Source organism: Python bivittatus, unplaced genomic scaffold (assembly GCF_059951505.1).
Source record: "Python bivittatus isolate LINGU-HERP-01145 unplaced genomic scaffold, Pbiv_v1 ctg000020_np1212, whole genome shotgun sequence".
NCBI lineage: Eukaryota > Metazoa > Chordata > Lepidosauria > Squamata > Pythonidae > Python > Python bivittatus.
Window position 1 is genome coordinate 10358741 of NW_028277030.1, and position 6165 is coordinate 10364905.

Below are 6165 nucleotides of genomic sequence, written 5' to 3' on the forward strand. Positions count from 1 at the left end.
ACATTGGTTGAAGGTTATTTCTTTATTCCTCTTCCATTGATTGAATAATCTTAGCCTCTCTGTGAAAGCAAAAGAGGATAGTTAAAACTGAAGAACAAAAAGAAGTTGCATTATTTTACACATTATTTTACACAGGGATGAATGAAAATGGAGGCAGCAAAAAAAGGAAAAAAACATTAACCTCACTCCCTTTTGCATGCATCACTATGGCCTTGATGAGTTTCCATGCTCCCTCTGAGTCACATTTTCAAGCTGCAACTCAAGCATTATGTGAAGTTTGGGGTTCCAGATATGAGGTACTGGCCTATCTGCTAGCACATGGGTTCCAGTTGATATTTGACAAACACTGGGCCTTTGATTGTAGGACTAAATCATGCCCCTCTAAGTGTATGAAAAAAATGTGGTGCTATCACTTGCCTTGAACTAAGATGTCCAGTTCACTATTTTGTTTTTGTGCCTTCAAGTCAGTGCTGACTCCTGGCAACTGCCTGGCCAAGTCCCTGCAATTTTCTTGGCAAGATTTTCAGAAGTGGTTTGCCATTGCCTCCTTCTGAGGGCTGAGAGAGAGTGACCGGCCCAAGGTCACCCAGTTGGTTTCTGTCCCTAAGGTGAGACTAGAACTCACAGTCTCCCAGTTTCTAGCCTGGTGACCCTAACCGCTGCACTAAACTGGCTCTCAATTCAATATTTGCAATCTGTAAAATCTTACATTGTCTATAGATTGCTGCCCTATTCTGAATTTTCTATATAAATGTGCATGCCTGTTCAGATCGCAAGGCTTCTAGAAATAAGTTTTGAACTGATATATAGATATTCAAACTGAGGGATTCCCTAAGGGCTTCACATTTTGCAAGGTGCCCTAAAGTTTCAACCCCATGTGCTTGTAAGCACAGCCACTCACCAACCTGCCTAAGTCAAGCAGATCCAGTCCAAACTTGTGTTCTTTACTCCAAATCTGCCTCCTGCAAGTTGTTCCTGAAGAGATATGGCCCTTAGTAGCAATAACAACAAAACATTCCCAGCCTCATTAGACTAAACGTTTCTTATGGTTGGTTCCTTGTCCTACACTGAAATGATTTTCCAACTCTCTTCTGCCATTTAAAGGAGTATTGACAATCATCTATTGTCCATTCAGTAATGACAAACCTCAGTAGGTCAGTGCAGGGAGAAACAGACACCTCCTATATTTTGTAAAATATAGGAGGCCTCTATTTTCCCTTCTAGTGCATTTGCTCATGGTTCCAACTATAGCCACAGTCTATGGACCTTTCAGTCCATGGACACAACTTCCAGCAAAATTAACTTCTTGGTTATTGAAGAAAAGTAGGGATCTCTAGAGACATATATCAAACTCATTAGGAGGTAGCATTGATTGCAATTTATACTGTAATTATACCTATTTAACAAGCATTAAAATCTCATTAGAAAGTACCAGGGGAAAATGAAATGTTTTCAAAACAGAAAAAGAAACCACACTGGGGGGGGGGGGGGAGGACAGGGAGAGGGGGGGGAGTGAAAGAAAGCTCTACTTATTTCTGCAAATAGATTTATGCCTTACAAACAAATTTCTAGCTAGATTGATGATACAGCTTAAAGTGCCTAATTTTATTTTATTTTATTTTATTTATTCAATTTAGATACAAGCTGACTCCAACCAACTCTAAGTGGTATACAATGAAACCAACAAAATAAAAACAGAACACAAAAATTATAAAGGAATAAAAGAATAAACAATACAAAGTGATGGCGAATCCAGCTAACCATACCCATTCTAACCCAAGGCCTGGGAGAACAGCCAGGTCTTTAAGGCCTTCCAGAATGCCAGCAAGGTGGGAACTACATGGATATCAGAGGGAACCTCATTCCAGATGGCAGGCACCATGACAGAGAAGACAGGCTTCTGAGCTCTAAATAGATGACATTGTTTAATTGAAGGGATCTGGAGCACACCAACTCTGTTGGATCAAACTGGCTGGCTGATACCGTGGGAGATACTCAGCCCCTCAATAACTAGACTCTATGCCATGTAGGGCTTTACAGGTCATAACTAGCACTTTGAATCACACCAGAAAGCATACTGGTAATCAGTACAGCTTGTGAAGCAGAGGTGTCAGCATGAACATACTGAGGCAGATCCATCACTGCTGCATTCTAGACCAGTTCAGTGCCCACGTAGAGCTCATTGCAATAGTTGAGCCATGAGGTGACTATCCATGAGTGACTGTCTGAAGGGCCCCCTGATTTAGAAGAGGGCATCAAGCAGGAGCTGTGAGTCCATGAATGCCCCAGATGGTGCACCACTCTTGAATGGGGAAGTGCAACCCTATCCAAGATTAAGGATGGGATATCCCCAGAACTAAGTGGTCCCAACAGCCACAGCCTCTTGGTTTTGGTAGGACTGAGTAAGAGATAGTTCCTCTTCATCCAAACCTGCATGGGCTCCAGGCACTGGGATAAAACATCAACAGCTTCACTTGGCCAGCATATTGATGATACTGAATTCCAAACTGGTAGATGACTTTACTCAGCAGTTTCATGTAGATGCTGAATAAAACGGGAGACAGAGTCAAGCCCCATGGCACCCCACAAAGGAAGGGCCTAGGGAACGATCTCTCCCCCTGAACCAAAACTGACTGAAAGCAGCTCCAGAGGAAAGAAGAGAATAGTACCCCCTACCCCCAACCCTGGAACTGTCCAGAAGATACTGTGGTCAATGGTATTGAAAGCCATTGAGAGAGCAAGAAGCACAAGGATGGATTCACCACTTCCATCCCAGCTCTACCACAGGTCATCTGTGAGTGTGACCAAGGCTGTCCCCATGCTAAATCCTGGCCTGAAACCTGATTGAAATGGATTTAGATAATCCACTTCCTCCAGGGTTCTCATCATCTGTATCTGACCACCTTCTCAATATTCTTCCTTAAAAAGGGAAGGTTGGAGACACAACAACAGTTATCTAAAAGTGTTGGATCCAGGGACAGCCTCTTGAGGAGGGACTGCACCACTACCTCCTTCAGGGCAGGAAGTATCACCCCATCCCTCAAAGAGGTTGACAGCATGCACCCAGTCAGAGGTCACCTCCCTGGCTGCTTTCACAATCCAGGAGGGGCTTAGTTCCAATAAACAACTGATAGCACAGAATACCCTGTACACTTCCTCATGAGTCACTGGTTCAAACTCATCCCAGTTTGCACCCAAGACCAGGCCCTAGACATCTCAGTCAGACCTGCCCAATCAGAGTCCAAGCCTGTTTTGCTCGCTCATCCCAACTGTTGGAGATTATAACAAAATATTTGTACTAGAATGCATCGACTTTTGTCAAGAAGGCTGTCAAGATACTCAGCTGAGAAACAAAGCCAAAACACACCTGAGTTGGAAGACTCTTACCGCTCAGGTTGAGATTTATACATTATGTACAGCTTATACCTAGTCCAGGCATGCTTAAACATAGAAACATAGAGTTAGAAGGAGCTATTTAAGCCACCAAGCCACCCAAAGACTTCTGGAGTGGGTGGCCATAATAAATTTAATAAATATGAATAAAGAATAGATTTAAATAAATAAATAAATCCCATTCTCTACTCAGTGCAGGAATCCCAGCTAAAGGATCCCTGACAAAATTGGCTATTGAGCTTCTACTTGAACATGTCCACCACATCTCTGGGAAATTGGTTTTACTGTCAAATTGTTCTTATTGTTAGGACGTTTTTCTGTAATATGTGATTAGAATCTGTCTTCCTATATCTTAAATCCATTAGTTCATGTCCTGCACTCTGGAATGAGAGAGAACAGATCTTGACGTTATTCTATGTGATGCCCTTTCAGACATTTGAAGAGTTATCTTAGCTCCCCACAACTATTTTTCCCAAGGCTAAATATACCTGGATGGACCAACTGGAGAGATTACAGAGAATAATCTGCCTAATGGACTAGATTAGAGATAATAATATACACATTTTTATAATCTGAGAGTTTGGCTGAAATGGCTATATCTCATTTGACTAAAAGTAAAATAGCAAGAACTGGTGATTGTCATAGAGGCACACACACACACGTGCACATATGCAAACATGTATTCAGTCATTGCTATTATGTTAGCAAGTTGCAAAATGCTGTGCAAGGTTTTGGTCTTTCCAGAGATCTGCATTAGATTAGGTTATATGGCAGACAAAATGAAAGAGGAGAGAAATGGGGAAAAACCCATGCGGCTTCAGCATCATCTAGATCTTTACCCAGTCATATCTCTGTTGGCTTTGTCTGTCATCTAGGCTGAAGAATAATTTTGGAGAATATGAAATGTGCACATTATTTTGTGGTTGGGGCTTAGCTCAATAAAACTGTAGATTTGGCCATTTTTCTTATGGACCACATAGCTCCCTTTGCTTTGGGGGAGTACATTAACATAAAACAAAATCTCATTTTCAGTATCAGAAGAGGGCGCTTTTGTTATTAATGTAAGACTTCAGTGACCTCTAAGCATAGAATTATAAATATTTAACACTTGCTAGAGCTTTGTAGTCATTTATTTTGTTTTGTAGAATAACAGAAGAGTTATTTCATATTTATTGTGGGCTTTCCAATCTCTTTTCTCTAAACCCTCCTTTTATTGTGAGAATATTTTTTTTTCTAAAACCAAATGGTATTCTCATATTTTCTTTCTGGGAGAATGGGAATAGTTCTCATTCTAGTTAGCACATTCACCTCAATTGAGAATCTTATATAGATTATGCATGTGCAGATCTCTAACAGGCCGATACTGGATTGACAACTGTCTTCAGATCGGTACTGTTTCATTATTTTTCCACAGAATTCAGTCCAGGATGCTTTTCCCAAATGATGCTCCATCCATTCACAGAAAGATCTGAAATATAGAAGCAAGTCTTGCAAAAGGATTGGGAGACAAGCAATCCCCCATCATCTGCCCATAAACATTTTGATCCCAAACAGCTTTTCAGGAATAAAAAGAGCTATGGGGGAAGGGTGAATTGGCAGAATTGATCTCTCACCCTTTCTCTAGCAGAAGCATTGTATGAGCAGTTCTGAATCTAAGGGCCTTTCTCCATTTGCACCTAAGCCTGGCACAAACAGGGCACCCTCTTTTTCTGGCTATATCTCTGGCAGATGTTTAAGTTGCCCTTAGTTGCACTGCTATTAACTACAGAAGTCTTTCCCCTGCATATTCCAACATCACCCAGAAGCAGACTCAGTATGAGTAAGATCTGTAAAGCTTTGTCACTCATTACCATGGAGGGAAATCAGGTGACTACAGGTTTTTGAAAGAGAGTCAGTAGAGGCAGGATAAGGATGAACAATGGGTACAGCAAATTTCATGCTTGCATAATTTTCTGCCAGCTCAAGGAAGATTGGATAGCACTTGAGTTTAGCAGTGGGAAGGCTCCTTATTCATAATGTATCGGTACTTCAAGATCTTAAAGCTCCACATCCGAATGAAGGGAACACCCACCTAGGTATTGCTGCTTTCTTCTCTTCTGAGTTTGTCTGAGAAGGTAGGTTACATTTATATTAGGCTTTTATGGTGTTCCAAGCACCTCTCATACATTATTGTGTCAAGCTCCTTAATAATGATCCTTAATTAACAAAATGTCTACTCTGCTTCTCTTTGATTTGATTGAGTGCTTTGAATTTTAATGATTTATATATTCATTGTCTATCCCTACCATTCAAAGTGGCTTACATCAAATAATCAAAAAGATACTTAAATAATAAAACTAGAATCAGAGCACCATCAATATCCCAATTTCTTAAAAACCTGGATATTAAAATTGCTAACAAGGGAGTAATATTTTCAGTCCTTCAGAAAATTTAACGAAGAGGCATCTCTGATAGTTGTTTTCCAGAAAAGCAGCACCAATTTTTCCAGGAAAGAAAATGTGGAAAATTATGCTGAGATGAAGACATAAAAATAATTCCCATTAATAAGGCCCTAAATAATGGATCCAATAGTCTTCAGCTGGATCTGATTCAACAAGACTAATGCTTCAAATACTGCATGTGCCACACTTATGATGCTTTATTTATCAAGATAATTCCTGCTTTTTGATTACTGAAAAAAGTTAAATATCTCACGTTGGTAACTGTTGAGTTTTCATCTCATCTGATGAAAAGATGTCTCAGGGTTGTTGTTACTTGTCTGTACTTAAAAGA